This window comes from Bradysia coprophila, unplaced genomic scaffold (genome assembly GCF_014529535.1).
Source record: "Bradysia coprophila strain Holo2 unplaced genomic scaffold, BU_Bcop_v1 contig_94, whole genome shotgun sequence".
Classification (NCBI taxonomy): domain Eukaryota; kingdom Metazoa; phylum Arthropoda; class Insecta; order Diptera; family Sciaridae; genus Bradysia; species Bradysia coprophila.
Genome location: NW_023504022.1, coordinates 3,631,067 through 3,643,232, shown reverse-complemented (window position 1 = coordinate 3,643,232; position 12,166 = coordinate 3,631,067). Strand labels below are relative to the sequence as shown.

Below are 12,166 nucleotides of genomic sequence, written 5' to 3'. Positions count from 1 at the left end.
AATATCGTTAACGGGAGTCACACTTAATGCCATTAAATATTTATGTGTCACAATGTTCAACACTTTCTCAAGAGCCCCGGATTTTAACAAGAAATTTTCTTCACTTTTTTCGGAAAATATTTTCCCCGTTATACATCATTTAACATTTTTATTTATATTAAGCAAATAAGGAAATTCCATTTCTTTGAATTTCCTTAAATTGTGTATGAATAATAGGAATGTATATACGATGGAACATAATAACAAGGAAGGCGAACGTTGTGTGTTTGTGTAGTCAGGTTAGGCGAAGACGAAAAAGAATTCTTTTCCTTTATTTTGCTTCGTCTCATTTTGTTGTCTTTTTTGCCGTTGAAGGTGTATCGACGAAAATATAATTGGATGACTCTGTTCTCGAAATTGAAAAACAACAATTTCTAAAATTTGCAACGAATGGAAATGCGTGAGATTCCACGAGTGGGATAACACACAATTCCGATATGAGTCAAATATGGACGATTTAGAGAGGTAAAGAATAAAAGAAAAAAAAAATTACGGGCGTACGGTCGGTCGAACAAGTGGAACGAGAACACTGTACACGGAAAAAGTAAACGTTTTTCTCTTAGACTTTAATTGTTGCGTCAGTAATGATTTATATCCACATCGCTAATGTTCCATTGCCACGACAATGGCAGCCACTGCCACCATTTAATTTAAAAACAAATATTTTGCGATTAAAAGGGATTACTGATAAACCGCACGGTTGTGGGTATAGAATTTCTAAGAAGAGGGAAGAGCTTAAATTTAATTAAATATTGATCGGGTCGGTACATATCTATAAATTTTCTTTCTCGATTTTGATGTCCTCATTGCTCCGTCTGATGCCATGACAAAATAATGCCATCAGCAGTTGAATGGAATTGTATACTGGCCGCTTCACAATATAATATTTGTTCGGCTGGTTGGAATTCCTTAGCTGAACGGAATTAATAACAAAACCTATGTGGACAGGTCAACATTGCATATATCAATCGGTATTATGTGAATCGGTATGCCAATTTTAGAACTATACATATCGTCCGAATGGCATGCCAATGTGTCAGCCGATACCTTCTAAGAATCCATCTCATCATACGACAATAACAGAAATGTTTGGAGTGAATTGCTATGTTGAACTAATCTAATTCGTTGAATAGCTCTGATTTACTTTCAGTGATGATCCTGATTACTGTTCCACTGACGAAATCAGCGTTGAGCATCTTTTTTTTGAAAAGAAAAAAAAGCTCGACTACGTTCCATTAATAATGCATGGATGTAGCGTCAGTCCTTCGGAAAACTCGGAAAATATTTAGTTTACTTCCAATTTAGTTAAATATCCAAATTGTGAAGTGGAATTCAAGTTTTCCCCCAGCATACAGTACCCTAGAAATACAGCGCAATGTCTATTAATATGAAGAGCCATCGTGTAGCACAGGACTGTGTAACAACAAAACTTTATTATTTCATTCATATAATGGGAAAGGTACATTGTGACTGTTGAACTGTTAAAGCTCATAGACGTGCGGGATTCAAGATCACTAGCAACAACAACCGTAAAAAAACAACAAAAGAAAATTTACGTTGCTGAACAACCAAACACACACACACACCTGAAAAAGCACCCTCCCATTACATTCCTGTACGACTGACACAATTCACACATAAAATGTACATCCTGTAAAACAAGAGAAGGCAACGAAATCGAAAAAGACTCATTTTCCCTGCTCTGTTACGCTATTAAAACACATTTCCCTTTTTCACGTAACGTGCCTTGTCGTCACACATTTCCCCACATTGCAGCATTTTATTTTGTACATTCTTGGGATTCCTTTTTTATTATAATAAACCATTTCCGGTGAAACATTGTGTGTATTTAAGAAAAATAGAGCAATTTCAACATTTCGCTTCTTTTTTTTTTTGGTGTGTTAAATATGAATAGGAACGTTTCGGGATTCGGGATATATTTATTTAAAGTTTTTATTTTCCCGGATGAAATTCAAAGAATTTAGTCTTGTATTTTGTACCAATGTTAGTGCTCAATTTATTTCTTTATTTTTTAGTTTCAGCAATTTTGTTTTTTGTTTTTTTTTTTTGCTATTTCTTTTGCAAGGCAAAAAAGCTCGAACAAATACTTTTTGCAAACAAAGTCTTACACAGAATTATTTTTAAATTTATATCGTCAGGAAGAAGAAAAAAAGAAGAAGAAAATCTTTGTTGTGCTTCTATTCAAATAATGAGACACAAATTATAAAAATAAGGGAAAATGGAGCTATAGCTATAAGAGAGACAACAAGCGCGTAATTGATATTCGTTTACATTTATTGAATTGTCTGAAGAAGAAAAAAAACAACCATCAGATGCTGCCTGGGTACAGTTAGTTTATTCTGCTGAATTCGATTAAATCGATAATGAACGAATCTTCGTAGGTAATGAATTGTCTCTTAAGGATCATGTTGTTGGAATATGCAATTGCCATCACGGTGGGGCTGAACGAACTTTAAATAAAAGTGTAAATTAACGTCCCGGGTTTTTTCATAAGTGAGTTGGGGCAGCGAAGTGCTATTCAAGTAAGCAAGTTTTACCAAAATCCCCTGAGCTGTTTCTGAGAACCAGCATCCGGGTCAGCCAGGGCTTGTTAAACACTGAGGACTTAAGACTGACATTGGGACAAATTCTAAGACTTGCAGTGTAAAAATTATTGCTCTCGACATTTTCTTCATAGAGCAATAGCAACTGAAAGTCAAAATTTCAGCATGTTGAAAGACTGATATCTCCCATACGAAGTAACTGAGGAAGCCTCTAAATGAAAATGTTAGACTAGTTTTGCAAACCCTTTCGAATAGCAAAACAAATATTTTTGAATCGAAGTTCTCTGTTACATTTTCAGAAATTGTACCCTTAGGCTACCCTCGGTAAACTTTGGCCGCTTCTATACATTTCTGGTAGGATTATTGCATATCAATGTAATGCTCATAAGGTGATAGCCTGGGGCCTTAGCTTTACAACGATACCAACGATATGGCATGCTTGATCCTGTACAAGAAATGTTGATGAAAGAGATTTGCATCGAGGTCGATCTACTCGCCAATCTAGAGCTACCTAGATAAAAATATCTATTTTCAAGATGATATTACAATTTGAGGTCTTTATTGATTAAAGTATTTGTTTTTGTTCATAAAATGGATAATTTCACAGGTTATGGGCCCAGACTGAACTATTTGTCGCTAATTGTGAATTTGGTGGACAAAGTATAGAACGCAAGTGATAGCTCAGGAGAAGGCTTTTTATTCAAGTCGTGGTAACGGCGGAACTGCACATATCTCAGTGTGGATGAATTTTTAACCCAATAAGACCCTATTTGCCTCGAGACAACATAAAATTAACTTTCTAATGACACCCTGTAATTTATTGTAGTTGTACGAGAAATTTCAATCTGAAAAGTGCAAGTTTTCGGTTTTTGATCATGTACCACTAGTAACACGAGCTTCGTTTAAAAAAATGGTTTTGGCTTCTAGGATTTAGGGTTCTAGGGCTTCTGAGCACATAAAAAATATTCCAGTGGAACTATTGCTGCGAAGAATGACTCGACTAAACCTAGCAATTGGTATGGAAAATAGTAATGAAAAAGGACTTCATGAAATCCAATGAACAGAAAGAAAACAGAAAGCATGAAAGAAAATTAAAAAGCTTGAAATAGAATTTGAGAAACGGGCCTTGAGCAGAATGACAGCAACAGAGTTTGAGCAACAAAATTTGAACTATTTGCTATCCGCAGCAGAATTTTCATTCAATTAAATTGTTTTTTTTTTTGTTAAGACTGTTGAATCTCGATTATTGTCGCGGATTGTTGCTCTGTTAAGCTTATTGAATGGTTTTGATTAATAAATTTCTTTGAACCATTGAGCTGGTCCACTCATGCAAGAATACGGTTTATATACGAGTCTATCACACTCATGTGTGACACTAGACCTAGTGTAAACGATGTCGTTGACTGGTGAAACAGCTGATATAAATTTCCTTATAAGTTTGGTTGACTTTCACTGTATTTTACACCCACAAAATATTTACTTGTAACAAAAGACGCAATAGATTCGGCAACTACTCCGTTCCCGTATAAAAGATTGAAAAAGCAATTTTTTGTGAAAAGGAAGATTTGGAACCCGTTGGTTTATCAACGTACCATAGATGAAAAGGTGTGAAATCAGAAGAGAAAATGTGACGAACTTTATTCAACAACTTTTTCTTAGAAATACGAGACAACCTTTCCGATTCTCGTACCCAACGACCATAAGTAAAGTTTTATTCTTCCACGTCTTCTCAACCCTTCATCTATACACAAATGTTTCTTATCTCGTATAGAACGTATACGTATACGTACGCTACCATCGCCCCCCAACAAATGGACTGAGAAGAAAATTGAAGAGATGAATCTTTACTTGGTACGTAAAAACACACCAATTATATCTGCCACTAACTTTGCTTGAACTTGAAGTGCCCGAAACGCTAACCAAATTGATTTTTTTCTCTATTTAACTTTGGTTTACAGTCTAGTTCATCGGAACGAAAACAATTCGAGAATGATTTAGCCAACACAACTAATGGTTTTTCGAGACTGATTTAATGGTGTTGCGACCTAAGGCTATCCGTAACCACAATGCGTGCATCACATGTTTGTTCAAACATCAAATGAGGTGATTGAATCACCGTGATTTACAGGGATTACCATTGTAATTGTGTCGTGTGTGGCATTTGCTACTGCCTAGGAACTGACCTAAGAAACGAAAGTAAAATGTGGAAAAAAAGAGATATCTTCTTCGGTGACCTCAAAGGCACAGACTTCACGAAATTAATATTCGTTAAAATATTCGGGTTATGTCTTCTCCAAATTAATTTGAACGATAAAATTAATTCAATCTGACTTGCAATCAAAATTTGAAAAATGAACGACAGGTGCACACAACTTGAACAAACATATGCGTATTATAGTAATGGTTGGAACGTTAAGAAGCAAGCGATATAGTTATGGTGAATATCCAAAAAAATTCCATTGGTCCTCTAATTACACCGATTCTAACTAAAAATATTTTCGGTTGAAAATGTCAGCAAACGATAGTATCACCAAAAATTACTCACATTGTGGTCTTCAATAAGTTGTCAAAATAAATCATGGATCCAGACAGTGCAGTCAATACACCTACCCATATAATCTATAAAACTAATTATATCCTCAAAATTGATGGCACAAAATATTTATTTTTCAACATTTTAATGCACTTCAGTCATTTAAAGAACATAAATTTCCAAAATATTATCTTAATCTCTGTCGTACATATAATACACATTCTTGAACCGAATGTGAGGTAAATGTCTTATAATAACGACGAACCCAACGAAAATGACAGAAAACAGTAAACGATAAAAATTAAATTCAAATAAACAAAAACAAGTTATCATTTTATTATGCAGTTTGGAAATTGGAACGCACTTTGTGTGTGTCGTGTATATAAGTTATAAGTTGGATGTCTCTCCGGTTTGATATTAAAATTATATATAAACGAAAAATGGTTGTACAGTACAGAGACACATTTCATTCGCAATCGAAAGCACTTGTATGGGGATATTTCAATTGTGTAATTTGGGTTTGTCAACAGAACTAACAGTTTGCTGACAATGTACGGCTTTTTTCTTCAAATATTTGTGAGAACAATGGGATAACAAAATGAATTAAATGTTGTTTGAAAAATTGCATTATTTTGTATGGGTTGGAACAATCTGGACGAGCTTTCATAAACTGGCACCAAAATGAATCGGAGAAAAATTCTCGGAAAAGCTAATTGCACCAAAGGTACATTTCACTATTTGTCATCCATAGAAATTGTTGGAAAAAATCTGGTTTATGATTGTAAATGTCCAATCGAATTCGAATTAAAAAAATTGAAACAACAGAGACGTTAGTCAAAGCTTACCGAAAATACAAATGGTTCGAAGTGAGTAAAATCTGTTACTATGCCATTTAGGGTTTGAAATATCTATTACGAAACACCGGTCACAATGGGTCAGAAGCTTAGAGTAATTATACCTAGAGAGGAAAATTGTACGACGAAATATGGTCCCAACATCAGTTTGTAAAAGATACACATTTCGTATACAGTGTTCAAAGAGCGTAAAAGAGAGAAAAATTAACTGGTTCCGTTGGGTGATACGTCAAAATTTGTATGTAAAAGTCCAGTTAACTAGGAAAAAAACCAGTTAATTTAACTGAGCTCGATGGGTGAACACTCTTTTTGACATTCTCTTTGAACACTATATACGTTTACACCAATACATGTATGCGTTGACGCTTTTTCGCTTTCGTCGGGACCACATATTTTACGTAATTTTGTTCGAAATTTCCTCTCTTAGGTGAGAAGCCCAAGTGAATGTTTTTGCTTAGTCTGGCCAGTTAGCGAACTACTTTAACTTAGGGTTCCCATTTTTCAATTTTGAAAAAGAGGACATTTCGGCGTCAAAAAAGAGGACAAAAAGAGGACGTCTTTACATTCAAAAAGAGGACGAAAAGTGAATTTCTGACGCGGAATTACAACGACTGTACATTCACTTTGTGCAACTATTGTGTAATTTACACCACAGTTCATGCTGAAAAAATTCAAAAATGCTTTGTGCAATATGCACTGAAATAGTCCTGATATTCTTTTGGATTCCTTCTCAGTGATAACATGCATTACATATTACCTGAATACAGAATTCGTTTTACCTTATCATTGCGTGATCTTTGGTATTTCACACAACGATACACTACTTTCTTTCTTGTAAAATTACTAACTTTTGTTTTAATGTAAGGAAAGAATTAGGTAAAGAATGCGAGCGGAGCGAGCGAATTTTTTTTGATGTAAAGAGTTTGTTGTATTACCTTTTAGAGATTCTCTGACAGAGAAGATGATTAGTTAATGCAGCGCAGCGAAAATTTTTCGTTTTTTAGGTATTAAATTTACTTAAAAAAAAGAAGACCTGAAAAAAGAGGACAAAGAGGACGTTTTCATCAAAAAAGTGATGTTCTTAGAATTTTTGTAAAAAAGAAGAACGAGACGAAAAAAGAGGACATGTCCTCTAAAAAGAGGACGAATGGGAACCCTATTTAACTATAGAGTGTTATGATGATAGAGAAGCAAATATCTTGACAAGTACCCCAAGGCAAGCTATAATTAACTGGTATTCGGTCGTCTCGTTTCGATCATAACACTCTATGAAGTAAAATGTCTCGTCACGGGTAGTGGATGAACCGTTCAAAACACTTTCAAAACAGCTTCCTGGTTGATGGCATGGCGGCTCACAGTGTTTCAAAAATCAGAAAAAACGACCGGGAAGAATCAACCAATTTTCGTGCTTCTATTTTTTGTTGTATAAGAAGTCCGATAACCAAAACGTCGTAACTGGCCCAAAGTCAAAAATATTTTCAAAATACGAAAACCATTTCCATTTCAATCGAAAGGTAATTTCAGTAGCTACATCTTGCTATGCTTCGACTTCCCTGTGGACGTTTAAGGCAAAATATCCGAAAATTATACTTTAGGTCCAGTTATACAGTGACGAATATCGTCAAATTGGATGTCAATCAAAAGCTACTAATAATACCTCCCTAACAAGCCTAAGATCAGAAATGACTGGCCCTGTAGGCATTCGGGCGATATCCGAAGGGTTTTTTGATTTTATTTGTTTGTCATTCTACAAATTTTCGTCAATCAACGCCCGAAGGGCTTTTGAGTTGTCAGTCCGAACCTGATTAAATTCAATGCAGATCCAAATTGAGAACACTTGCAATTATTTGCATGAATTATAACTGCAACAGCTTTCAGTTAATAGAAACGTATTGCAAATCTAGCCGATCTTACCGATTGAATTTCGGAAATTCGTGAACGAAGCGTTACCATTTTCAATCTAAACAGCAAAATTACAAAATTCGATACCACATTTCGTAAAAACTAAATGCAAATTAAAAGTCAAGTAACAGTCATGATTTCTACTTAGTCACAATGTTTGTTGTGAAGCTATGAAGAAAAAAAGACCACGCCGAACATTGGGCAATGAGTACAAGACCATCGTTTGTACAAAAAATAGATATAAATTTGATGGTGTGGCGGTGAAAGAAAACCGCATAAAACACAAACAAAGGTTCACTGATTTTATGTTAATTGTTAGAATGCGGATTGAAAAGATCTCCATGCAAATTCATGAAATCGATTAAACCGTGAACAATAAATGAAAACGAACTGAACGAAAACAACGAACAACACAAACACAAAAAAAAAACTTGAATATCATTGAGAGTTTTGCACTGGTGTGTTTTATTACCTGTTTAGTGAAGTCATTCTCTCTATCGTCTTTCGTTTACAAGTTTATTAAACATAAAAATTCAAAAAGAATGTCGAGTAGAGGAACAAGAGGAAGAGGAAGGAAAGCCTTTGCTGTGTATAATGTTTGTTAATAATAATTTTTCTTCACTGCGCGGTCGTAAAATTAATTTATTTTAAATGAGTTCTTAGACATTAAACAATTCCACCAAAAAAAAATAATTTTATTTATTTTTCAACAACAAAATAGAATATTCGTTACGTTAAAGATGTTTCTTTTTACGTTAAAATATTGTACGTACACAATGCCGTGCCCGGGGTTCAAGCACAATTTCATTCTCATTTTAAAACTTTAAATAAAATAAACAGAGACCGCGTGTTACGATGTTTATTTTGTAACTATGACATATACCACATGTAAATACATTTTAACATTATGCATGGGCTTCGAAAATGTGTATTGTATGCACAATGACACATATATATGTTCCACATAAACATCCGTGTGTGCATTATAGCTTCATTATGATTCAACCGGGGTAGTTTGTTTGGTAATATTATAAAATAATGATGCTGGACAGTCGTTAGAAGCTGGTATATCGTCTGGTATATTTTTTAAGGGTCGGGTAGTTTATCTGCGAAATAGTTCATTTACCACCAGAGCATACACAGAGAGAGAGAGAGAAAAAATTCTTTTTTAACGATAATGGAAATACGTTTCCCATGGTAGAATCTCCTAAATATTCCAGATGGGAACACTTTATGTGGAATCACTTTAAAGAATGTATACATCCGGTGTGAACATTTTGCCAAACCGATAGCAATTTTATCATTACCATAGACCATACCGACAACAAACTGATACTATTTGTGGTTTCGCTTTGACAGCAAAAATGTTTCTCTTCGAAAAAAAAAATGATTTTTTTATAATTGCTTTTATCGGTCATGAAGTTATTAGACTTTCTCCAATCAATCGCAGTCATTATTAAAACATTTTGTGTCGGATCGAAGATATATATACAGAGACAGAGAGAGAGAGAGAGAGAGAGAGAGAGTACGAACTTTCATTCACACAAATCTCAAATAAATTCAATGCAACCCAAACCAAACCAAAATTGATACAGAATTCACATAAATCTATCCATTGCTAAAACGAGATCAATTAACGTGGGAGCAAACACACACACACATACATTTTTAATTAATATCAAATCAAGCTTCATCAATCAACCATGCTAAACAAAAAGCTTATTATCGGGGCAAATTTATCTTTTAATAAATATCGAGAAAATTTCATCAGCCCGATGATATATGAGTTGCTCCCTTCCGACCCCGGTTCGACGAAGACTCGAATGGCATTAAAATTGAATGAAAGACAACGGTCACGATAAGCGCGGCATATAAATAATAAATAAAAAAAACATGAGAAATATCAAATCAGAATTTTACAATTATGATGTGTATAATATTCCAGTACCGCACCGCAAGGGAGCTTGTATGAGAGAGATTAAAATTTTGGGGTTCATTGAAGATATAAAGCCATTCTTCCGCCGGTGAACGTTTTCGTCGATGTTCGGAGAAAGCAATTTAAATCTCGATTTAAAAACGTTTTTGTTGGAAAATCGACCCAGTTACAATGTAAATTATGAAAAACGTTATTCACAGTCGTGGTTTTCTCGTTAATTTTCAGATATCTCGGATCGTTCAGTAGGTGTGAAAAAATAAATTAGAAAGCCCAATCGATAAAATGAAAATTATATTTTTCTGAGAAGAATTTTTTAATGGAAATTCATGTTTCATTGTCACCGATTTTCCAAACTCTTTTATCAATTATCGCTTGAAACAAATTTCTGCCTGCCATTATGTGCTAGACTTATTCATGAGAGAGAATCGCTTCGAGTAAAATAATTTTTTTTTAAAACAATTTCTCATATCAAAGTTGTTTGTATAAAATGAAAAATGGCACCTGATTCTCTGTGCTGGAAAATTCTTTAAAAATTTTCGTTTTTAATAGAGCAAGGAGTTCGTTCTTGCATCATTTTGTTCGTCAAGCGAGTCGCCACCCTTAACAGTAGGTTTTTTTTTCAAGTTGGCACACATGCGTTGATACATTTTACTCCCTGAAAACTCGTGCTCCCACCTACATAATAAACATACACTAAGAAAGCTAACCTTCATCTATTCATGATGTTCAAAAACCCAAGGTACTGAAAGAACGTGTTAAGACAACTCTGACAACAAAAACAAAATTCCGAATTTTCCTAAAAACCATTTTCTTCAAGTTGATTTCACACACAATCTGTACTGAGTACGTTTATCAATTTCGGTGTCACCCAGCTTCGTGGCTGTCTTAACCTGTTCTTTTTTAATCTTGCTAAAACCAGTAAAAAATAAATTAAAAACAACTTGATGTCTCGGCTGCGAGGAACATTGAATTCCTGAAACAAGGCCGATTTTATCGTATTTTAACGATGTCCGCCACAAAATGTTTTCACGAATATAAGTGAGCTCTTATCCCTAGTGCCGAAGGTGGATTATTACAACCCTGGGGATGAAAAGTAAAAGTAATAAAAATGAAAAGTCTCGTCTTTGTGTGTTTGGCGACCTCCACCTCGTCTCGGATCAAGAAAATACACGCGAAAACTCTAATTTTCATTGTTTGATCCCTTGTTATGTAATAGTATTTCAGTAATTTTGTTGATCCAAGGCGAAGCCGAAAACACACGAAAACGAGACTTTTAATTTTTATCCCAAAGTTATGTCATGGTGGTCTGTTACTTTGAAGTTACTAAGGTCTCACAACCCTAAATTTCAAGCAAACCTATTCAGATTTAATGTATAAACCAATTACTAGCATGTCAGCAAGTCTCCCCCACAAGCCAATTAGCATCGCATTTTATTTACTTACTTTATTACTTAACAACTCTGATAACCGAGGCTGGTTTTAGTTGCATAATATTTCTCATACTTAACGAAAACCTCGGAAAACTTTAAATAAGTTCGAGCCTATTCCATATAGAGTCATTACAGTTAAGTGTATGCTTGAAAGCCACCTCAGAATTGAATTATTATTTTCCTTTTTTATGCAATTTGTTTTAGCTTTCATTAGTCGATGCTGTGGTAAACAAATATCGTATGGAACTGAACAACATCTCATAATTATTCATCCTGAAACACATTTTTCTACGTCATAGTTGTGACATAATGTTTTTTCGTTGCTACCGTTGCTACTCAGGAAGTCATAAATTACATTACGTTGTTATACACGGCTAAAATTTCTTTTTCATTTTTTTTTTAATTTGCTTAATTGCAGCAGCGTCAATTACTACATCCACACAGAAGTAAGTTCTGATTGATCGATGATTGTTCGTCCTTCTGCTAAGTGTTTCTTATTGACAGTATGACTAAGTGGTAATGTGACACACTTTACTTAGAAATTTAGCGATACTGTGGTTGCCGCTGTTGAAGAACGACGTAGGTAATATATATATAAATATAGATGGATGGATGGCTATATGCCACAGGTATACGATTAAATTGCAAAGCTGCAATTGTTCTGAGAAACCATTTGCAAGCACTCAATGGCACATTATTGACATAGACTATAGTCGAAGTTGTATTTATAGGGATGCCAGTCAGTTATAGTTAGTCAATGAAGGAGTGAGTGTTAAATAGATTTCATGCAAAGTGTGTTCAATATCAAAACAACAATCCCAATCTTGCTTGTTCAGCTAAAGAAAGAGAAGAGATTTGCATGGATTATAATCCAAGTATCTTGCTTATAATATTGGGAAATTGGGAAC

General features: G+C 34.5%; 1 protein-coding gene across 5 annotated transcripts in view; it reads right to left on the bottom strand.

The window, feature by feature from the left end:
* The window catches only part of LOC119084987 (latrophilin Cirl-like), an 84,957-nt gene that overhangs the window by 30,096 nt on the left and 42,695 nt on the right, over positions 1–12,166 (bottom strand). The window lies entirely within an intron of this gene.